Here is a 25051-nt window from a genome sequence, read left to right on the forward strand (position 1 = left end):
TCCACACCGGTGAGAAGTGATGGTTGACCGCCTGTGTGAGGCATAGACAGAGTCTTACAAACTTCATAAAACAGCTTTAAAAGCTCTGCCATCTGAGTGCACTTCATATGGGGTCCAATTCATGACTGGGCATGCTGAGAGGGCAAATAATTGATAATGGCAGAAAGGACACGGGGGCATCAAAAAGTCTCAGTCATGTTCCCTGTTTAAAGGATGTGGCACAATGTAATATATTTGAGCTGGTTCTTCACTGAACAGTTTTGAGTGTTTTCTGGGACTCCCCAGTGCACAAAGGTTCCGTGCAGCTGGGTGTCCCCTCAGTGCAGCTCTGTCAGCGCTCATCCTGGGCTGACGTGGTGTCACGGGGAGCAGGACGGTCAGCGTCCCCGGCTCCTCCGAGCTCCGTTTCTTCATCCGCAATGCTGGGTTTCTCTTCGGTGTCTACTTAGTAGGGTTGCTGAGAATCACACGTGATGTTTGTCAGGGGCGATTTGTGGTTGTCTCTGTGATTGTCATATAGTGAATATTTGATAGAAACTCTTGTTTTTTATTAAAATTATGGCTCCTAGATTGCAGTGGTTTTTAGTCTGCATTTACTCTTTTTATAAATTTATTCTTATTTTTAAATAAGCACTTATTTTTATTTATTTTTATGAAGGTACTGGGGACTGAAGCCAGCACATTGTGCATGCTAAGCAGGTGTTCTACAACTGAGTAATACAGACCCTCCTTGTCTGAACTTAAAAATAAATATTTCAATACACAAAATAGCTCTTAAACACCATCATGGGACCTATTTTCTGTATAGACAATTGAATACATATGCTATTTCAATAAGAATAAATGTTGTTGGGACATACATTCTGAATCTGTTTACGTGTTTAAAAATGATCATAGGTAGTGATAAACACGAGTCTTGGATCCACTACTTAGGGTCTGTTTTGCCATCATGGGAAATTATATTCTACAGAGAAGGCTAATTGGGTCTCGTTGATATTTGGATGATTTAGCAGATGATGAAGGCTTTCAAAAGCTGACAGTTTTGTATTTTAAACTAACTACAAAGTTATCTTCTATAAATTGGAAGTCCTCAGCTTGTGAATTGCCCAGTAATTCAGTGCGTACATGTCTGTGTCTCTGTGAACGTGTGTGTGTGTGTGTGTGTGTGATTTCAGGAAGGTAGAAATAAGTTCCATATAGCCTTCTGATACCTTTCTCTTCCAGTTCAAGGTGTAGGCATATATTTATACAAAAAAATGGATACTCTTTTGTCATTTGGCATATTGGTGGGAATAAAAGGTTCTCATACTTGTTTCAGAAGGGTTGGGGAGAATGAGCTTAGAAAATAGGAGGAGATAGAGGCAGGAAGGTTCTTTACTCTTTGTGCAGGATGAGAAACAGTAGCTTTCCTTTTTTCTACTAAAGCAAACTGGCACTGAATTGTAACATACTATTACTCAGAATTGCTTTTCTGATCAGATACGAGTGCCTCAGATTTTTCAAGGCAACATGAATGATGAAATGTGTTTTAGCAGTTATCTTTAAATGTAGTTTTATTTTTTAAGTAAAAGGCTATAGCCTGTTCTTTCTTCCAGGGTTACAAGAAGTTCCCATTGATCCAGGTACATGATAATTGTGCTTAGTTTCTTCGGGTTATTGTTTTTTTTTTTTTAAGTGCTTGTTTCATTGTGGTGTGAATGAATGTTTAAAATTTCTGGATTTTGATGTTTAGAACATGCTGATTTATCAGAACTGTTAAAAACCTGATTGTTGTTTGGTCCTCGTGTGGTGGGGCAACCTATTGATTTCTGTTGTCTGTTAAAGAGGGAAATTCTTCCTCTAGCCTGTAGATCATTAAGTGAATGGTTTGCAGTATGCCTTTAAAATTCTTTGAATGCATTGAGCATGTTTGTCCAGTGAATTTTGAATTGACTCATAGTAATGACTTTGTTTGATTCTGCGGCTTTTGCTCCTCTTCACATGAATTTGAATTCTCTGTTGCATTTTGTATACGTGTTCTTAACAGGGGAAGAAATTTTGCATTTTTTACATAGGTGGGTTTTCCTATCCCCTCTGAATGCCTTCTGTAATTGATACAGCGAAAATCTGTTATTGCAGTGCTTAATTATTTCATAAACTATTTTTTGTCTTAATCAGAAACAATGACAAAGAATGATAATAAAAAAACATGAAAACCTTCCTTCCTTTGAAGAATAGAGATGAGGTGGTCAGGCTCATGCGTGCTTTGTACCTGACACCCTTACTTTCATGTCATTGTGTATCATGATTCGGAGATGGAGTTGTTTCAGGTTTGTAGATTTTTGTTTTAACATTTGTGTTGAATTCATTCTCTAGGCTGATGTTTCCTGTTGCGTTTGTGGAAAGTGTAGATCAAGGGAAACAGATGCTACGTTTTGTATTCAGGAGGCCTGAGTTGCTGAAGAGAATAGAGTAGAGGGTGGGCTGAGGAACAGAGTGACACTCCCTCACCTCCAGGCTGAAATTGATGAACAATGAAATCAATTAGGTGTATCGGTATTTATTTGACCAATAGAAGTCAGAGGGCCCAGACTGTCTAGTTATGCGCAATGGAAAGTACTGAATTCACCTGCAGAATTAGGTGACTTACCAAGTAGAAGCAGCTTAGAGCAATCAGAAAAATCAGTTCTATGATGAGATATAAAAAGAATATAATATCTATTATTTCTGAAACTTTTCTATGTTAAGTGTGTAGAGCTAAAATTAAGTTCCAAGCACCAGGAGTTAAGAGTCTGGGTGGTTCTGTGGGATCGTTATTCAGGGATGTGTCTAGACCCTGCTGGAATGGCCGACGCTGGCAGGAAAAGACCCAGAGCCAGGATTTGTCATCCTAGGGTGTCCTCCATAATGGTTCCATGTGATAGCCCATGATTGGGTTAACAAAGTTAACAGACACCAGACCCATGTCAACTTTAAGAAGAAAAAGTGTGCTTAGTAACTGCTTTCAAGCAAGCACCTGTGCATCCTCACTCCTGTCTCCTTGCCATAAAAAGCAGAGACAATGCCTTGCTTGCATATTTGAGGTTTTAGATAGCACTCTGTTCATTGCACAGCAATGACCCAGGCCCTCAGCTATAAATGCTGGGCGTGCGTGCTGTTAGATAGTCTATTATCCCCAAAACAAGGACCTGGCTGGTCTGGTGGTCTGCTTTGTAATTCACATATCTAAAAATGTATCTTGTTCCCCTCTCCCCATGACTCCCCTAAAGGTAAACTAAGCCTTTTTACTCATTGTGGATTCTACAATCTCTGTCTCATCCTGTGTTTCCCCAAGTTCCTGTTTACTATCACACAACTGTTAAAGACTATTTTCTTTGATTATACACAATAAATATGGGAGCATTTGAGAGGCTCTTGGAGTTGGCTCCCTACTCCCTCTCGCTTTCTTTCCTTTTTCCACAGTCTTGAGTCATTCATTCCATGTCGGTAAGACTTCTGCCAGCCAGAACCCACAGTTCCAGGTGAGAAGGATGGAGACTTTATCTCTCCTACCCGAGGGAGAGAGAGAAGAGAATTGAGATCTGCTCCCCCGTGGTCCCTTCCTGCCCCAGGGCCACTCCAGTTCACCTGCAGCCTTCTGGCCTCTGCTCTCAGGGCCTCTGTCCCAAGACTGACATCAGCCTTTTTTTCCCTTGTCAATATTTCCTGTGCCTTTCAGAAGTTGGTCTCTTCTCTGCAATTCCACCCTGGCAGATGTGATGGTGGTCAGCGTGCTGGTGGGCAGTCATTTGGGGACTCCCAGGAGCCATTCTGATTCTCCTGAGTCTCTCATTCGGGGTTACAAAACTGTCGAGAACCGGAGGAAGCCCATTCACGTGAGGTCAACACAGTATTACATCACTTTCATTTTATTTTTGAATTTTCAGTGGAGAAATTATTTGTAACAAACTGTTCCAGATTTTCGGCCGCCTGCTTTCCTCACCACTATTTCCTTGTTGGCTCTGGTGCTTGTTTAAAGAACCAGGTTTCTTCTCTGGTCATTTCTAGCAGCTGGGCTTGCCGAATCCTTGATCTGCATTTGAAGCAGAATGCTTCTTCGTGATGTCAAACTGATTTTCCTTGTCATGTCTTAATATTTTGTGTACACTCAGCAACTGTTTCAAGTGAAATGCTCTTGTCCAATTTCGGTTAACTCACATTTGCTGAACTCCTGCTTTCATGCTGAGGGCAGTTTCTTCTTCCTGTAATAAAATTTAGCAATTTGCATTTACTATGGGAAGGTACTGGCCCGAGGTGCTTTTGTTCTTAACAGTTTTAATAACAATTCACCCATTAAAATGTACAGTGGTTTTTACTCTATGCCCAGAATTGTGCATCCCATTCAATCTTAGAACATTTTCATCCCCCCAACAGGAAGCTCCTTACGCATAAGCAGACATCCCCATCTTCCCCATCCTCCCACAGCCCCAGGGAGCCACTTTTCTCTCTCTGTGGGTTTGCCTCTGCTGGAAATTTCATGTAAATCGAGTTACTTCATGTAAGTGGAAGCATCTATTGTGACTGACTTCTTTCACACTGAGTAACGTTTTCAATATTTGTCCACTTTGTGGCCTGGGTCAGTACTCTATGCTCTGCTATTGCTGAATAATATTCCTCTGTATGGCTGGGCCCCTCTGTTTACCCATTCATCACGTGATAGACATTTGTGTTGTTTCTGCTTTTTGGCTGTGATGAGTAATGGCACCGTGAATATTCCTGTAGCAGTTTTTATGTGAACATTTGTTTTCAGTTCTCTTACGTGTGTGCCCAGGAAGCAAAATTGCCTGGTTATTCAGAAACCAAATGTTCAACTCTCTAAGGACCTGCCAGGCGTTTTTCCAAAGTGGCCAGGCTGTGTTACATCCTCACCAGCAACGCCTGCGACCTCTGCATCTTCTGTGTCCTCATTAGTGCTTGTTACTCTTTTTTTTATTATAACCTATTGTAGTGAGTGTGAAGCGGTTTCTCCTAGTGGTTTTGACTTGATTTCCCTTACAGCTAATGATATTGAACATCGTTTCGTTGTGCTTATTGGTCATTTGTATATTTTCCTTGAAAAATGTTTTTCAGATCCTCTATTCATTTTTTAATTAAGTTGCCTTTCTATTGTTGAGTTGTAGGAGGTTCTTTTTGTTTTTGTTTTTGTTTTTTTGGTAGATACAAATTCCTTATCAGATAAATGATTTGAAAAAATTTTCTGCTGCGCGTTGTTTTTTCACTTTCTAGATGGTGTCCTTTGAAGCAAAGTTTTAAAATTTGATGAACTCCAATTTATCTCTGTTTTCTTTTTCCTTGTGCTTTTGGGGTAATATTTAATATCTGAGGTATTTTATTTAAACTTTTATATATAAAATAACTTAATTATTAGGACCGTTCTAGGAGACGGGTGCTGTTGTTGTCCCCAGTCTATGGATAGGAGACTGGGATGCAGAAAATTTCACTGACTTATCAGTGTCAAAGCTACCCAGTGCTGTGGGAGTTCAGACCCTCATGTTTGTCCCCAGCATCTGTGCTCTTCACCACCATGCTCCACTCCTTCCTGGAATCGTTAATGAAAAAGTCTTTACCTTTTTGATTTCTTGGTAGTTTTTGTTTTTCTCATTGGGGCCTCATCTCCTCATTTTCCTTAAAGAGATCAGTGTAAGGTTTATTTTAGGTCTCATGTAGGCAGAAGCATTGCTATCAGTTAACTTCTTTATTACTCACTCCCCAGTGATGGCTGTTGCTAATTGACCTAATGAAGTCTTGCTTTAGTCTTTCCTTCTCATGACACTAACAACAGAGTCATGACTTACAGAATGCTTAAAGAAGAAAGTACTTGATTGATTTTATTTTGCTACCCAATCAAACCAATCAAATAAAAACCCCAGAGTTGACACAGACGGTAAGCCCTCCAGAATAGGGTCACTGTCTTCCTTGTGTTTCATTTGTTTGGTCACAGTGTCTGGATAGTGCCTTGCTGTCCAGCAGTTTTGTTAGGATACAGTGCTCGTGAATCATTGTAAGGACAGAATTTTGACAACAGACTGTGCTGTTCATTTCACGAGGGAAAAGTTAATATAGAAATACTGCTCAGATCTATTTTAAAATTAAGCTTGGAATTTTGAGAAGAGTTCAAGAAACCATACAAAGATCTTTTTCACTAATTTTAGATCTATCTTAGACACATTATGGTTACATAGCAGAGTACCTTATCAAGTAGATTTGACAAGAGGTGTGTATTATTGATTATTTGTTTTAGTTGAAATATTCTACCTGGGATAAAATATTCAGTGCCCATAAATGAACAAATATGTTTGTATTTCTATGCAACATGGGAGCAGACTTCATATGTTTCTATATAATATATATGACTGTGTGTTTTAATCTGTCTGTCAGTGTTTTTATAGTTTTTCAGCAATGTTGTCACTTTAGAATTCTTCTAAGAAAATCACCCCAGATTCTAGTGCAGTTTGTACTGTGTATCCTGTCTTATGCATGGGATTCCACTGTCCCCACAGGGAGGAATTTCCTCTTCTATTGAGTTAGTATCAGAGTTAAAGGAACTGTGATTTCTAGGTCTTTGCTCTCCATGTGTTTGCAGTTGGCTGTCAATTGCGATTTTCCCTTTCTTGAGTTTTCATTGTTCAATTAGAATTTTTGAAAATAACTATTAATATGTTGCATCGGTCTCCCTAGAAACTTGATGTATTTGTGCTTTTCAGTTTTCAATTTATGAAAAATGTAAATACACACTTGTTTTTAAGTAGTCCTTTTTCACTAGATATTTGGTTACCTCTTTATAGTTAAAATATTTTTTTCCCAATGAATGAATCGGTGTGCATGTTTTAAAAGATACCTTACTTTTTATTTTTCTTATTGTAACAGTTATATTCATTGTAGAGAATTTAGAAAATACGGATAAACACAGTAACAACTTCACAATGGCCTCTAATCTCACCTAGACATAGAGTTGTAAGGTTTGAAATTGAGAATTACAAGTCCTCTCACGTTGTTCTTCTTTTTCAAGTACGTTTTGGTTACTGAGACCCTCGAATTCCCATATGAATTGTAGCAGCAGCTAGTCAGTTTCTGCAGAGGAGCCCGCAGGGATTGTGATCGAGACCACGTTGAATATACGGATCGCTCTGGGAAGCACTGCCATTCCAAGAGCGCTGTCTTCTGATCCAGCAATGTGCGTGGTTTGTCTCTCCAGGTATTTAGGTTTTGTTTAATTTTTTTTTTTTAACAGTGCTTTGAGTTTTCAGAGTTATTTTACTTTTTTTTTTTTTTTTTTTGCCTTTATACTGAGGACAAGTGTGCCAGGTACCGGGATCAGAAGTGTATTTGAGCCCCGCCACTTGCTGCCACCATGGTCGCTGCGCTCTTGCTTCACCCGCTCTACAATCTTGCACAGAATAGGACCTCAGTAACTCTCTCTCTCGAATGATTATATGCTTGTTGGATGATGCTTGAGAGTCCGTGTGATGATTTTTTTTCCCCAGCCTTTCCCCACTTCTTTACTATGCCCTTTCTCTTCCTTTCCTCCAGCCTGGGATTCAGTTTACCTGTGGCATTGATTTTTCTTGTCTGTAGACACTTCCTTTCACTGGTTCACGATAATTTTACATGTGGGCTGTGGAAACTTGCTAGATGTCAAGAAAGAGCCAATCCATTGCATGCTAGTATTTTTAGAGTGCATTATTGTTTTATCGATTGAAATTAAATCAGGGTGACCCCATGAGCCCTCCCGTGAGCTGTTTTTGCCTTCCTACAGGTGATAATGCTCTGGTTGCTGAATGTGCCCTTTCCCCAGACTTGGTTTTGGAGTTAAGTCACCATCAGTGGAGCCCTCTCTTTAAAAGATGAAGAAAACATTTGCTCCTTCTCCCTGGTTGGGGACTTGGATGAGATGAGGTAACAGATAAAGAATTGAGCCCCACCTCATTCTAACACCCGCTCGTTCCGTTCCTTTCTCCACGGAAAAAGAGTACAATTCAACATTATAAAGATTGATTGTGAGCAAATGAGATAGACAGGACAACCGATCATTTATTAAATATACTTTCATGCCAGAAACAAATGTATTATACACACAAAAAGCATGCAAAGCACGGTAGTACCGTGATTACAAACGTGGGTCCGAGTTCGAGTCCTGCTCTGGAGTGACCAGTCCTGTGAGATGGAGAACTGGTAGGTCGGCTTAGCCTCTCCCGGGCTTGTTTTCTGTCCTGCAGAGATGGGGCTCGCTAGGCGTCCCTTCCCCGTAGAGGTGCTGTAGGGTGCAAATGATGCGCGTGGGCAGCCCGAGCACAGCTGCTCGTTCCTCGTAAGTGCAGGAGAGCATAGCTTTTGTGGTGAAGGCTTTATAACAGCACCGTGTAGACTCTCAGTGCTCTGAAGGGATGCCTTTTGGTTTGGAGATGGGATTCTCATTTCTGTAAATACCCAAGGATTGTGTAATTGGGCCCTGCTGATTTGAATCTATTCTTTACAAAGTACATATTGTAGATATATTTTTCAAGCATGCATGCTTTTTTCTTTTATTATTTATAGTTCTACCCTCTCTCTTGGTGGGACTTTTCATGGAATCCAGGAAACAGCCCTAAGCCACCTGCCTCTTCACACGTCTCCGTGGCGGTTTTCTTCCCTGACTAGAAGAGTGTTCTGCATATGGAATTTTCTTTGTTCCCCTTTCCTTGGAGTCTCTCTGTCTGTCTGCCCACCTCTCACCTGTCCAACTGTCCATTTCTCTACCCACTCATTCTTCTGACTTGCTCCAAAAAGCATTTCAGGCAGCTTACAGAAGAACAGATACCAAATAAACAGGTGAGAAAATGGGGCCAACTTCAGACAGTGAGGCTAGGAGGCGAGCCTGTGTGAGGGTGGCAGGCATGAGAGACACGCGTCTGCCCTGTGACTTATAAGATCGACAGCAAGAGTGTGCCTGAGGCTCCCAGCAGACACAGGGAAACAGGGTTTGTGGGAGATGCTCACTGGCTGTGAAATAAATAATGGCTGAGGAGAAGCCCAGCCTTTCCAGCTACTAAGGCTTAGGAGAATATTTTGAGTGTCTTCAACATCAGAGTATTTCATCTTTTCTTTTGTCAGAGTTCTACATATAGTTGATTACATTCTGTACCTGGAAATTTCTACAAAATTTCTTCCCACGTGAGTCCCATGACTCGGGAATGGGGTGGTTCTGCTCATTGACTGGGGTTGGCCAGAAACCGAAAATGACAGCTTCAAAGGAGCCTGGGATTTGTCAGTTATGTTTTGTCAGTACTGTAGAGTTCAAAAAATGCTTTTACAGTATCTCTCCATCTGAGGCGGCAGCGTGCTCTCTTACCAGCATCAGGAGCTCAGGGCCACAGGATGGTGGGGGCTGACTGCATTACCGTCAAGACAGCTGAGCTAGTCACTGCAGGTGTGGTTCTTTTACGTAAGGCCTTTCATGTTCTTTACTTGAATGTTTCAACAGGGAGTTAATTAACTGAGTCAATTAACATTTAATAAATATGATGCTTTGTTGAAAAGACAGTTATAGACAGAATATAAGCTCTGAAGCCTTTAAAAACGGTTTCATTACTGAAATTTCAGTAGGGGAGATACACAGTTTATCTTATTTATGCCTCTCTTTTAAAGTAACAAAGAAACAAGACAGAAAAGGCAGAGGATGGTTTCTGTTCTTCCTTTCTGCTTGCAGGTGCCCTCACCTCCAGTAGCATCCATCCAGACACCGGAACTGACACTGGCTGTGCTCAGAACTGCCTCAGCCCTGAAGACACAACTGACAAATAGAAGGGGGCCACGCCCTGTTACAGCAGGTGCTCTCACTTTGTGGATCCTTATGTAACTGACCGGTGTTAATCAGGATTGCCCGTTCTACATTGTGTGGCGCTGCTGCGGTGTCTCCTAGTTACTTGTTTCTGTAAGTATTCATGTATTATTCCCCACTGCGTGGTACTACACGTCTAAAAATGCTTTTTTCAGATAAAAAATAATGTGCATTTAATATAATATGTCTGAAAAAAGGGGCAAAAGAGTCTATCCTGGTCCCGCTACTCAGAGATAATAATTAACAATTTAACATTTATTTTCTGTTCTTTTCGTCAGTGTGTATCATCTCTGTCATAAAAACCAGTGAGCACTCTGTCCCTGTTTACTGTTCGTAGACCTCCATTTTCCATTCGGCTTATTACATGTTTTTCTACAATATTCTATCTACCCTGGCATGATTTTTAAAGACCAGTGTAGCATTCTGTCTTATGGAGGCATCGTCCATTTTACTTCGGACTTAAATAAACTTTTAAATTCCAAGTATACTTAACTGAAATACTGAAAAGAGAACTGTGGTGGTACAGGAAGGCCCCTAACTCCCTTCCCATTATTTCCTGAGAGTAAAAGCTGTTGAAAATTTCGTATATATATTTCATGACCTTTATGCCTATGAGATACATATATATACACATATGAGAAATCAATATATAGGTGTGTGTATATATGCTTTATTTAAAAATGAGACCATACTATATGTTTTTCTGCAGCTCGCTTTATTCACTCAGGGGTATATCATGGACGTCCTCCCACTCCAGACTCACCCGGTCCTTTCAGATAGATTGGAGGGGTCTCCTGATGTGCGGGTGTCGTCTCTTGTCCACGGACACATTTGGTTGGAGAGTGCTGTGGACAAGGCCCTGGACCACGGCGAAACGCCGGCTCCCTCAGTGCCCGCAGCTCGCCTTGATTTACGGCATCATTGTCTTGATGGTGGACAGTTAAGTTTTCTCCATTTTCCACTGTCAGAAAGAATGTTTGAGTTGCATCCTTCTTGTTCAGACATTCCTGTGATCTTGTATGTGTATTCCTTTAGTTAAGGCTTCTGGAAATTTAGTCCCTGGATGTGACATTTACATTCATCACAGACTCCTTTCAAGTGACTAGAAATTCCTTCTCCATTGGGGAATGAAAAAATGCACAATTACTTATGTAACCAATTCTCTATCGCTGGATATGATTTCACTTCAGTTTTTCTTCCCACCTTTGTAAACAGTGCTGTGTAAATGCCCTGATGGGTACATCTTTTTGGACTGATTTTTTTTCCTAAAGGAAACGATTCCTAGAAGTGGAGTTGAGTCAGTGTGTATGTACGTTTTTCAGAGCTTACAAATCCATTGATATGTCATCCTCTGAAAAAGTCGCTCATGATTTGTTCTCCCACAGATGGACACTAGCTAGAATATCTTAAAAATATTTGCCAATATGATAAGCAAAAGTGCTTTTTCATTGTTTTTGTTTGCATTTGATGACCAGTGAAGTTTTGAGCATTTTTCAGTCATTATCCATTTGACTTTTTTAAAATGAATGATTCCTTTTGTCCTTTGCCCACATTTAAGTGAGGGAGCTTCTTGTTGCTTTGTGACAGCTTTTTGTATGTTATGAAAATTAACTTCGTGAATTCATCAACATTTATCACAGAGCTTATTCTTGTCATTTCTTTCCTTTCATTTTGTTCAGGAAGTTTTTTGATTTTTGTTGTGGCTCAAACTATTCTTAGGATAGTAAATGTCTTCCTTATGGGTTTTATCTTTGACATTATTCTTAGAAATACTCTCTTATAATGGAATAAATCTCTTCTGTAGGTTTTTTTAATCTCTAAGATGGAGATTATAATAGTACATGTTATAGTGAGGAGAAGTTGAGTTAATAAGAGCAAAGAGTTGTATTTGCTGTTACTAGTACTTTTTAATATTTACATCACTCTCTGCAATTTATCTTGTGGTCATTATGACAGGAATGGAATTTATTCTTTCCAGGTGATTCTCTGTCCCAGGACAATTATCGAATTCATAATTTTCTCTTTGATTTGAAATCCCACCTGCACAAAATACTTACATACACTAGAGTCTATTTTTGAGCTCATGGTTCCCTTCTGTCAATCTCCTTTCCTTACTCCAGCACCATATCTTACATATTGTAAAAATTTATTTAATAACTTGCAGTCTGATTTTTTTTGATTCTTTTCTTCCATCCCAAATTTTATTGTCAAGTATTATGACTTTATTATTCCTGAAGAATTCCAAAATATTTTGTTCAAGTTAAAAAAAAATCAGATTGGAATTTTCATGGGATTTTTTAGTAAGTTTTGAATTATTCTTAGGAGAACATACATCTTTACAAAACTGCTTTTCTCCATGCAATATGTTTATGTCTCTACATTCATACCTCTTTAACCCTCAGTACAGTCCTGAAGTTTGTTCATTTAGAATATGGGCATTATTTTTGAATTTATTCCAGATTATTGTTTATGTTTTTGTTAATTTTGTAAGTGAGAATTTTTTGCTATTATATTTTTAAATGCTTAAAACTGACATTTAGAAAGGAAGATTCGGTTTGTCAATACTCACTTTGTAACTTGTCATTTAAAATTGTAAGTATTAAGTACTTGTTCCAGAATCCTTTCTTTTCTGTTTTTAAAAATTTGTTTCCAAGATTCTCAAAATGTTCATAGCTAAGTAGTATAGGTGGGGACACAGATGGAGAGAGGTAGTGTGGCTCACGTACAAACTGTGAGCACTTTCATGGCTGCCTTTAGGCTGGAGAAGCTGCAGAAGAGCCCAGGTTAGACCAAGGGTGGCTTTGTATGCACTTGAAAGCCAGCTTTCCTGCCTGTATGGTGAAGCCTGGTGGGCGTGGCAGGTAGATGATCAAGGTCTGATCAAGGTCATTGGCTGCACAGAGCGCTGTGTCTGTGAGAACTGGAGACCATTACCATGGGAAATGCTTGGCGCCAGGAACACTGCAGGGGAGCTGGGGAGCCTGTGTGTTAAGGATTTTCCAGCCCTGGGAGTGGGAAGATGAGACTCTGCATTCAGATCTGAGTTTGAATTCATCCTCTCTTGTTTACTGGTCCTCTGACTTTTGTCAAGTTATCTACCCGCTTTGAACTCCTGTTTTCTTGTCTCTCAAAACAGGAGAATTACAGCCTGCTGCTAGAGTGTTTGATCAGGGTAAATGATTTGTGTCTATAAGATGCCACGTACAGTCACAATCTCAGTGAGAAATGGGCTGTCGCCTCTTCTTCTGCAACTCAGTGCTCGATAAGACATTGGGGGAAACCCAGTCCCTAATTTGTATGTGATGCAATGAGGAACAAAATTAACATCTTGCCTTTCCCTAGCAGTATTCTTACTTCTTTGCTTCATTTACCTCTTTCCTCCTTTACTCTCCCCTTTCACCTCCTCCACCAAAAGAGACTGAGTCTGTCTCAGAACACTACATTCAAATTACTTTAAATGTTGGCTCATCCCCATGAAATTACAGTGAAATTAAAAATAATCTGTACACGTCCCAGACATGATTATATTTGATTTACACACACACACACACACACACACACACACACACAATCAGGCTACCTCCCACATGCTGAGGGAGAAGGACCACTTTTTCTGAGTTTTCATTCACTGAGCGTGAGAGCAAAGTCTCTTAAGCAGAAATTCGCCTGGCTTCTTGCATGGTTTTTTAAATTGGATTTCTGCTTTGTGTCCACAGAAATAGTCTCCTATTAGAAGAGGGGAAGTGGAGACATAGATATTCTGCTGAGATATTGGTGTCATCGTATTTGAGTTGGAAAGGTCTTACGACAGCATAGAGTCGTAACTTTTTATGGGTGAGAATCCATGATAGTGTAACTTGGACAAGAACCCGGGTCTTCTGTCTTCATGTCCACGCAGATGAAGAGGCAACTGGGTGGGGGATGGCAGGGATCCTTGCTTGAGTTCCGGGGTCTTGCTAGTTTCCATTGTTCAGCTGCCTTTAGTTTATGTCCATGTGGCCTCTCATGGGAAGGTCACTCTATCCTGATAGATTGAGTTTCTAATCAGCAAAAAGGTCTGGACCCACTCATGGTTCCCAGAGATTTTCTGCTGACCTGCTGACACTTTATATACATGAAACCTAAGAAACTGCTGGATATAAAATCCTTATTGTTATCATTTGCCCTCGAGTTCCACAGGAATGTGGTGCTGTCTCAGGCTGTCTAAGGCCAGCTCTGAACAAAGATAGGGTGATAGGCTGTGCAGCTGGACACTCCCCAGTCGAATGGGATTTCCACCTTAGTTTTTAGAATCAGGCAGATTAGTTCAAATCTTACCTTTACCAGTTAATAGCTTTGTGACCTTGAGGAAGAAACTTTACTTTTTTGGGGACAAATTTTCTTTATCTGTAAATAAGTTCAGTATTTATTTTAGGGTTTTTGTTTTAGAATTGAATGAGCTAATTCCCTCATTTATTCCTAAAATACTGATCACATGGTTCTATGCTGGTGACTTAGTGGTTGATTACTAAGGGACTCAGTAGTGAGAATGTGGGTGAGGCTCCCTGGATAATAGAGCTTATATTCCATGATATGCTTGTAAAAGACTGGATTGCAGTGGATTTTTAGTAAATGTCCATTCCTTTCCTAATCCCCATTGATTGTGTATATATCTTTATACTAATATATGAACAATTTTTTATTGCAATTTAAGTCTTTTTGTAGTATTTAAATTATGTAGCTATAACAAAAATACGTGAAATAAAATTATTTGACTTTTATTTTCTTTTCAATAAGCAAAACAAAATAAAATAGAAAAGAAAAGAAAAAGTTTTGAAGGAGTAGAAATAATTTTATTTCCGTGGAATCGACTCCCCATGTTAGGTTTTTCGGTTGTGTTCTTAAACAGCATATAAAATTGACAGGTTTTGACTTCAGTGTTGATAGCTGGGTGAGTATAGTTTCTTTTTGTGGTTGTCTTTGATGAATTATTTGCACCAGATCATAAATAATGTGCATGTTACATATTGGAAACGAAGAGACAGTGGAGACATACTACCTCCAATGCAGTCATTTTGTTACCGAGTCCAAACTCATTCTGTTCACCGAATGACAGGCCAATAAACTGGGAGATGAGGCGTTGGAGCAAGGAATAGTGACTTTATTTGCAAAGCTGGCAGACCCAGAAGATGGCAGACTGATGTCCTGGAGAACCATCTTCCCCAAGTCAGAATTGAGTCTCCTTTTATACTAAAAAGGGGCGGGGCTGCAGTTGGTTGTTGGAAACTTCTTGTTGTATGAATTGCTTGTCCTTTGAATCCGCTGTTCTTGCAGCTGTCCATGTGGATCAAATCATGTTGCCCCTGTAAAACCTCCAAAAATAAAACAAAGTTATTCTCTATTTTGCAACTTGCCATCTCTACATAAGTGCAGATTAGTTAGCATCCTTCAAGATCACGGCCAGGAGAAGAGGCTGTCCTGGATATTTCAGTCTAAAATCAACTTTCTTTTACAAATGGTGCAGAGATAGCAAGTCTGAGCCTAGAAAACAGGGCACAGGGTTAAAGCCAAAGGAACAGACCTAACATGGGGTCAAAATTGTACTTTTCTATTACAATTCCCTTTTCCGCTTCATAGATAATTTTAGTAAGAAACATGAGCAATTTTGTATTTTTGCTTCTTAATAACCGATAAGCGGGCCAACTATATTTTTGTGAGCAGGGATGCTGTGCGGGCATAGGGGTCACAGCAAACTCTTGTTGGGGGTGGCCGACCCTGGAACATGTCTGATGCCCCGTGAGTGTTGGTGAGGGTCCCCCTAGCCAGCGGCTCTCTTCAGGAGCCAGCATATGGGCATTGATATCTGGAGAGCTCATTTTCGTCTGCAGGAAATTTTTTAGATACTGCGATTGAAAAATCACTCCAGCTGGGGATAATTAGGGAAAAAAGGAAAAGGAAAAGGGTTTGGAATAGAGTAGAAGAGAAGGACATCAGATCACGGAGCCTGAGTGCTTGGCAGCGGGGCTTCGGGGGAGAGGGGAGCAGACGTGGGGAGGGGCCTGGCCCCGGAACCAGCTCCTGTACCTGTCCCCGTGCCCAAGCCACATAGCTTTTAATTGGGCCACCTCTCTGGGCTGGATGTCACCCTGGGCAGAACCTTGAGAATCGAAGGTAAGGGGTGGGCAGCACTCACTTAGGGGGTCACTGTGGATTTCGGTCAAGTCCACAGTGCCTTTTCTGGTCATGTGTCTTCACTTGTCCTTTATCTCAGGATCTGAGGAGGAGGAGAAAGGAACTCAGGTAGAGATCCAGGAAGATATCCAACTGTGTTAAGAGAGGACAGAAACAGTGACACGGGGAGCGAGGACACTTGCAGCAAAGTAAAATTACTTCACAACTATTGCTTCAGAGTTGCAGGTGTGAGAGAGCCTAAGCCTGTCTCAGAGTGCAGGGGACAAGTGGAAAGGAATGGCAAAATTTCCACTGAAAATTGAAGTTTTGTTAAATAGCCTGCTACTCTTGCTTGTATCACTTGAATGAATGCAGGCATATTTCTGTGGGCATTTATAGGTTCACTCAACCCCACCAGCCCCTCTTGCCCCCATCGGGGATGGGATTTCTCAAGCACAGTGCCCCTCCTGCTTGGGTGGGCCATGCTGCATGTCCTCGCCTGGGGCCGGGCTGCTGCAGGGCACTGAGTCCCCGAGGCGCGGCCTGGGAGACACGACAGGAATATCTCTGCTCTCGACTGAGGACCTCCTTTTCCCCCTGCAGTGTAAGAATGCCGGTGACTGAGTTAGAAGCATGCTCCCAAGCTGTCCGTGTCCTTGCCATTCAGAAGCGGACCCTGGAAGCTTCCGAATTTCTCCAGAATGCGTTCTACACGCACCTTCGGCAGGTGAGTGTATGTCTTTACACAAGTGGAGGAATTACTGCCGTTTTCCTGGAACTTACTCATCACTAGTCCATCTGATTTTTCTGTGCTAGGATTCAGTATGGCCTGCTAAAATATCTGGAGTCAGATCTTGAAACACTGATGAAGAGGATCATTTATTTTATTTCTATATATGATAGCCTTTTACTTTCAAAATTCAGAATTTTTGGTTCTTTCAGGAATTTTTGGGGGGTTGGCGAAACAACTTTGCTCTTACCATCTTTGAGACCTGTTGCTTTGTGCCTCTCACCTATCTTCTGTCACTTGTGAGACGATTCCATTTGTGACCCTGTCCGGGTTGTTCATGTTATAAAACATATAGTCCGTTAAAGTACAGTCCCTTTTACTCCGAAGACATTCCACAAATACTACTAAAACCTGGGTGTGGTTTTAAGAAGACAGAATCATTAGAACATGTACTTACAGGTTGCTAGTGCAAAATCCCCAAATCAATAGTCTAGCTCAACATCTAAAATCTTCCTAATCTACCTTGGATTTGTATGGATAAGTGAAGCAGTTTGCTAAGAACTCAAGACCAGGGTTAGAATACAGGCTGGTGTAGCTCAGCAGGTTCTCCTGAGCCAGCGCTGTGCCAGAGGGTGGGGCTGAGTGTGAGAGGGCTGGGCCTTGGGGAAAGGGGAGGGCCAAGAAGGAGGGGGGTCCTGCCGTTCCTGAGCTCAAAGTTTCATGGCAAACACCTTCACCAGGTGAAAAACTTGGAGTTTCTTCTAAGAACAGTAGGTTTGAAAAGAGTCATAAAAGCACGGGAGTGACAATATCCCATTTGTGTCTAGTATGGGAGAGCGGCTGTGGGGTCACTTGGGAGACTCGTGAGTCCAGGTGTGCAGTGTTGGTGGCTTCCACCTGAGCGGTGGGACAGTCAGTGGGACAGTCACTGGGAAAAAACGAACAGACTTTAGGCATGTTTAGATGGTAAAAAGGAAAGGATGAATGATGTCTGTGAAGGTAGGATGGAGTTAGGCCCAGGTTTCTGGATGGATTAATGATGTAAGTGATGGTCCTGCTGTGCTCTGAGGAGGGAAAGCTGCAGAGGGAGCTCTGGGGGAAAACTGATGAGTTCAGCTGTGCCTAAAGTGAAAGGCTGTTCGATGTGTGGTCTGGGAGCTCAGGTGAGAGCCAGTAGCATGTAGCGGGAGGGGAGAGAGACTGTCAAATCATTTTGTGAGCATACAAATAATTATGATTAATGATACACTTACGCCTCTACATTCTGGATTTAAAACCCATTAACATTTTGCTATATTGACTGCAGAGGTTCCTAATTTTTTTAGCAGAAATAAAATAAATAGAAACAAAATAGTGGAGTTAATGAACATCATAGAGTTGATGTGTGTCCTTGTATGTATTTTGATACCTCATCTGTTTATAACCATAATCTATAAAAAGTTAACTAGTTTAGCATAAGAATTAAACAGAGGGACGTGACACACAGTGTTGGGGCTTGAAGCTGATCTTCTCAGGCAAATTATGTCGCCTCTCTGTGCCTTAGTTCCATCTTCTGTGACTGCCCCCGGGCCCCTCATCAGAGCTGATTTCCTAGACTAGAAGTTGGGAGGGAGGCTGCTGAAGGGAGTAAGAAGTGGCAACTGCTAGGGACACTGAAGAGACACACAAAAGGTGATTAAAGCCGATAAACTCAGAACAAACAAATACTCTCAAAAGAGAAAGAATCCCGCAGTGTTTTGATCCACTTAGTGTATGGGAAACAAAACCAAGTGGACCCAAAGCTCTTGAGCATGTGAATATTGTGGGTGGGAGGTTGTCATCAGAAAAGGGTTGAGAAAAGGCCTTTTGGCTTCCCTTGACGTTTCTAGTAAGGATGGGGAGCAGAAGAGAAAACCCCCTGCTTCACAGTGGAATGTGCCTTTTTGTGCAAAACTGACCAAAGGTTGGAGATCATTCATCATTGGTGCTGGCAAATGAAGAGACTTCGGGATTGGGTGGGGCACTTGCTGCGACTTCCAGGTGACCTGCTGGCTGGGGGCTGTGTGGCGGGCAGTAGGTTTGCAGGGTGACCATGGCACAAACACTGGCTCTGAGGCTGCTGGTCTGACTAGCAAACCTGGGCACCCGCAGTCCTAATGGGCAGCTCGGGATGTGGCCTGGGACACCTGCCATGCTGAGGGCGAAAAGAGGGCTTCCCTGAGGGGGTGTCCCTGCGGAGAGTGGAAACGTCCTCCTGCAGGGGAGGAAGAGCCTCTGAGCAGGGTGCTGGGTGCACAGGCAAGACCACCCTGAGCCCGGAGGGTTTGGGGAGCCGGAAGTCACACAGTGTCCCGAGCAGCCTTGTTCCTGAGAAACTAGAGGGAGAAGAGGCTGAAAAGGCAGGCTAGTGTCAGAACCTGTGGTGGGTTATGAGTGAGAGTAAAGGACTGGTCTGTCAGGCACGAGAGAACCCTGTGGGTGTCCCAGCAGGGGCGTCACACCGGAGGGTGTAGCTGGGTTACAGACTTTGCCACTTATTAGCTGTGTGACTTTGAGCAAGATCACCCCACCTCTCTCTATATATCTTCATCTGTAAAATGACACAGTGAAAAGCTCGTGTCATCAAAAGGCTTAGTTTAGCTCTGATCCTCTGTGTCCAGTCTTGTCAGTGCTTCCCTGCAAGGTTCTGCATTGGCTGCTCTTACCCTCAGATGGGAGGGCGTAGAGGGTCATTATAGCACCTGACGGCAGGAAGGGGTTGCTTTGACAACAGACATGTTGCCGCCTGCAGCTGCAGGCCTGCAGGCAGTTTGATTGATGGTCCTGGAGAGGACTTTGGAGGCCTTAGCATCGTTTTAAGACTTGTTTTCCCTTGGGGGCAGCATTTGCCTTTGCAGATTAATGTTGAAGATTTGGGCTTCTTGCAAAGCTGTCTTCAGAGATGGTTATATACGTAACATATCGTATAAAATAAAATGCTTTTATTTAATGTGTGGGACTTTGCAGCTGTTGGGAACAGCTTGTTGGCCTGGTCTCCACGGAGGACACTAGGGGTCAGCAGATCGTGCGGGAGGTCAGGCAGCCCGCCATGCTGCTGCGGGGTGTTCTCCCCAGCACAGCACTCTGCTGAGTTGACTCTTCTCTGAGTTTGGTTGCCAGATGAGCAGACAGTAAATTAATGAGTTCTGGTGGGACTGTATAATGACAGGAAGAAAGAGGGTCCCGTAGTTTTTCTGGACTAGAACATGCTTTTGGTTCCTGATCCAGTGTGTTCCATTACAGAATTGATGAGTTGTGTCTATTCTGGGACTTGTCGACTGAAAAAATGTGTAGCCTGAAAGTTTAGAGTTATGCTTTATTTGGCGGGAGGACTCGAGGCGGGATGACAGCCTTCAAATCTGTCTGAGGGACTGCTCCCAAGAAGTAGGGGAGGAGCTAGGATTATATAGGAACTTTACAACAAAGACCAGGGAGTTGGAAGAATAAAAGATTGCTTGTTATCTAAAGAAATCCAGGCATCTCAAGTTCAAGAATTTAGTGATTTTCTTTGTATGGGAGGAAGTAAACATTTTGGCTCATTGAATTCATTCCTTTTACAAGCACCTAGTTATCTAGGGCCAGTATTCTGTCCTTTCTTATTCTGAGTCCCCTCAGAGGGCACCATTCTGAGTGGCTGCCTAGGCTGAGCTATAGGCCTGTACTCCCTGGGAGATGGTGGCAGCTGCTGATGACTTGGTTTCAGCATTCTTTGTTTACTGACATGGTTGCCTTTTTTTCATTCACATTGTAGTATTTTCATTCACAGTGCTCCCCCTTGGTCCTAAATTCAACCAATATTTTGAGAGACATTTCATGACCAATTTTGTCCCAAGGTGCTATGAAGGCTCATTCCTAGTTCAGGTTGAAGAAACTTCTGACCTGCCATTCAAGGTGTTAGGTGTTTTTATCAGGCCCTGTTGATACTAAAAGTTCTCTGGATGGCCTGTCTTACTAGTCTGTTATGATCCAGGGAATGTTTACCCTTCGTTGCTCATTCCCATACCTAGAATCACACTGTTATAATTATTTTATGGAGGGTTATAAATTTTATGCATTTCTTCAATATGATTTGACATCATCAATCTTGTTGTAGGCCTAGCTACACTTTGGGAAATGTAAGAGAAAACAATCTTATAAAATAGACAGGATATAAGTAATACAGCTAGTAACGTTAATAAAGTCACGATTAAGAATTTAATAGTCAAGAAGTTATATTTTTGGGTTCAAATTTTTCTTGTGTTTCTGACTGAGTTTGAGTGATCTTACGAGAAAGTTCGTATTTATGGTCAGGCTTCGAGCAGGTATTAATTGGCCAGGTGAGGTCTCCCACCTTGTAAGATCAACAGTGGCCTAAACAGAACTATAATTTCCTTTTTAGAATAACGTTTCTGAGGGCTATCTAGTTAGAGCCTTGGAGTAGGGAAACCCACCAAGGTAACACAGAAGTACTAGACATAGGTAATTTACCATAAACTTAACAATTGGAGTAGTTCATAATCAAAGGTAGGAGAAATTATCAAAGTAATTGGTATACAGGCCTGGTCTGGTGTCTTGGGTCAGCTGTCTACCTCATATGTCGTCGTCTTCTCATCCTGGCCTGGTAGCTTTTTCTCCATTTGGGCATTGTTTTAAGGTGAGCAGTGCTCTATAGGCCAGTGCACTGCAGGGGCTCTTTCTGATTGGAAATGAATCTGAAAGTCAGTTTCCTTCAGCTTTGCTGTGTATGGTCTAGTTAAGAGTACCTGATACAGTCCTTCCATTCATGTTGGAGACAGTTTTTTAAGTCATGCCTGTTCCAGTATGTATAATACCCTGGCCGCATGTCATGGGGCATTGGATCTTTACCCAAGGATATATTACTAAGCTTCAGAAAGAAACATACAGTGTCCTTTTAATAATTCAATTAAACTTTGCAGCAATGTAACATGACAGCAAGGAATGATCTGGGAAGTGTCTTACTAAATATAGACCTCAATTAACAAAACGAGAATTTAATATCCACTAAAATATAATCTTTTTCTCTCTTACGTTCCCTCATTTTTATCAAATATAGTCAAATCAAGGTGAATTTGTTTACAAGTTAAGTCTGATTATTTGATCATATAGGCTCTTTTAAATTGGCTGTGTTGGAACTTTTAATAAGGACTTTTAAGCTAGAATGTTAATAAGGTTTGCTAAGGCCGGGAAAGCCCCGTCAAGGGCTTGTCATAGATTTCTGCCTAACAGATTTAGGTAAATTCTTTTCTTTTTGAAGTCCTTAAAATACCTTGAGGTTCCTATACCTGTTAGGAGACGATCTTCCTAATTTATCTCATAGAGCTACTGGGGACCTTAAAGATTTTAGTCTCTTGAGGGATCAGATAGAGAGAAAAGATAACTGTTCTAAGTCTGCTTACATAGGTATAATTTATCAAATTGACGTGAATCATAACTAGTTTAAGGAGAAGAGTTTCTTTATGTCTGATAAACAGGTTAAAAGCCAGTAGTATTTCAGACAAAATCAAATATTGTAACCATATTCATCAGTTTACTCAGTCCCACGTAACTAATTCTTTTAATCAGAGTTTTCATTAGACCTTTAAAATTTCTTACCCAGTTTATTTCAGTGCTATAGTTTGAAATTTATTAGAAATCAGTAAATCTCCTTGAAGAGAGAGTATTTTGCAAAATCATGAGAAGAAAACAATTACCTGCCTATAAATGACAACAGAATTAACAGCAAGGTTAAACAACATTACACTGTAATCTATAAAGAAACCTGGTCACAATAACCAGAATTATGACTGGTAACATTTCAGATATACCAGAATGTTAGGGAGTCCATATAATTTCTAGAATATCTATATTAATAATATTTTCTCATACAATATAACCTAGGAAGATTTATTATTCATTTGACAATACTTCCCATGTAAGTTAACATGCCAAATGAAACTTACTACTTTAAAATCTCTCTTTGAGATGTTTCAGGGACCCTTTGTAGCATCCCATAGTTAACTGGAGACTAAAAGAATTTTAAAGAGAAATTGATATTTGGGGAGCTTGTTAAAAGTTTTCAAAACACTTGGTCAGATAAACGTATAGATCACTGTAAAGTAGTACTTACTCATTAACAATAAAATATTTCAAAGGTAAAGGCACAACAGATCACTTAAGTCGTATAAGAAGCTTTACAATTTGTTACTGAAGGTGGATTAATATTTTAAGAAAATTTTGTCCCCTTAACAGAGAGAAAAACAAATCTAGTCTTGTACCAGCTTACTTCTAAGATTCATTTACTTTGCCCAAATTGATTCTAAACTTAGCCAATTCTGACCATGTACAAAACTCTTTCCTCAGGGTTCCTCTTCCACAAGCCTTCCCCAGCTTTCTATACTCGTATTAGTGTGTCCCTTATTTTCTCTTCCATTCAGAAGTAACCAGATTCAGGACAAAGTCACTATTTTTCATTAACAAAATATAATTCCATTCCTTATATCTTCCTTTACAAATTTATCTTACCTTCCTAGGATACTGAGATCTTTCCCTTAATAATAGAGACTATTTCAGAGTGGCACCAAGCATTTATTAATATTTCTAAACACCTTTAGTTTCTCTGTAAGAGGAAGTCATATGTTAAGTAATTCATATTTCAATCTTATTTTATCTGAAAATGGTATAGCTATTAAATAAAATCCTATCATTTAACTTAATTTAGCACAACTCTAGAATTTAGATACCAAACATTTAGAGATTATCTTAAGCATACATTTTAAATATATATTATAAAAAATTTACCCAAAACTCTCATCTCATTTGCATTTAATTTACTTCAAATTTTATCACACCACATTACTATTATTTTTTTTTGACAAATCTGTAACAGATATAACAGGATCTTATTTGACTTTCATTAAACCTAGGTACAGTAAAGGTATTATACTTAATATTGATGACTTTAAAGATGTCTATATTAATTAGAACATACTTAAACTAAACAATACCGTGTTATCTTAATATTGAATATTTTCCAGTTCACGTGAACCTGGAGGTCAACTTAGTCAGTTTTTATTTTAAAAATACTTAATTTGTAAGCTATTATTTTTTACTTCAATTAAGCAGAGCTCTTTGACTTTGTTTTTTTTTTTTTTTTTTAGCTGTAGAAATATCTCACATCTATAATGTGTACTCAGGCTTATAAACAGACCAAAGCTAGAGATCTCATAGCTTCACTTTAAAACTTACTTATAAGATAGGTATAATAATAGTTGGAGTAAGCTTAATTTGCTTGCTCAAATCACTAAGGCTTACTATTTATGGAAAAGACATTTAAGATTTCTTGACAAAGTCTGACGGACCCATCAGAGTTCTGAGTTCTAAAATGCCAAAAATTTCTTTGGCCTTAAGTTTTATCTCATTGAGCTAATTAGGCTCAGTCCTAGGTCACTGTTTGCTGTATATACATTTCTGATCTGCAAGACAATGACAGACACTTCCAGTTCCCCAGAGAACTGCTCTGTCACGCAGGCCCAATTGTATCTCCTTATTTGGCTTTTTTGTATCAGTGAGAAGAGCTGTAAACAAAGAATTCCATGTTTTAAAACTTTAAGGTTCAATTTATCTTGTCTTCCAAAGCTTGCATAAGGCATTTAGTAAGGTCTCTTTTCCTTGAGTTATAAGTTAAACCCAGGGTAAACCTCTTATTATATTTTTCTATTAGCCACTGAATATTAGTTTTTAGTTTTACATTATATTGGACGGCTCATGTAACTCTATTGGTTCCCTTTATTTTGTTCAATTAATATTTTCTGAGGGACAGAAATGTGCCCAGCCTTGTAATACCAAGAAGGGGAAGCGTTTTTCCATTGAAACACATCTATCCCACAACATAATTAATCAAAAAGTTTATATAAAGCCCATTTAAACATACCAATTTTACAAACTTTTATCTCAATTTTATTAACTCTTATACCTTTAATTTTAATATTTATTAGGTTTAATCAATAATTTTTATTTCTAGAAGGAATGCCAGAAGCCTTTTTCTTCTTTTCTTTTCTTTCTTTCTTTTTTTTTTTTTTTTCACTGTATCTAATTTTATAGAAAAGTCTCTGGGATCCCCAAGTTTGAGCCAAAGAACTTAGGCCCTTCTCAACTTTTAATTTGATTAATTGGTCCGTTGCCCCAGTCATTGATCAAATATCACAGTCTACATATATTATATGTATCTATCCCTATAAATACATACATTTTAAACTGGGGCAAATAAAACGGACTTCTTTGAACTTTAATTTTGGGGGGCAGTAGGTGATCACTTTGGCCATTTTTTTTTTTAACTTTAT

At 40.2% G+C, this 25051-nt stretch overlaps 1 protein-coding gene across 16 annotated transcripts in view; it reads left to right on the forward strand.

Moving 5' to 3' along the window:
* The window catches only part of LOC141574964 (trafficking protein particle complex subunit 9-like), a 147852-nt gene that overhangs the window by 45012 nt on the left and 77789 nt on the right, over positions 1-25051 (forward strand). For all 16 annotated transcript variants that reach the window (XR_012502123.1, XR_012502126.1, XR_012502127.1 and 13 more), the window contains 3 exons: positions 7028-7213; positions 9704-9928; positions 16589-16712. The gene's annotated coding sequence lies outside the window, so the exon portion shown is untranslated. The remainder of the gene's footprint in view (positions 1-7027; positions 7214-9703; positions 9929-16588; positions 16713-25051) is intronic.

This window comes from Camelus bactrianus, chromosome 25 (genome assembly GCF_048773025.1).
Source record: "Camelus bactrianus isolate YW-2024 breed Bactrian camel chromosome 25, ASM4877302v1, whole genome shotgun sequence".
Lineage (NCBI taxonomy): Eukaryota > Metazoa > Chordata > Mammalia > Artiodactyla > Camelidae > Camelus > Camelus bactrianus.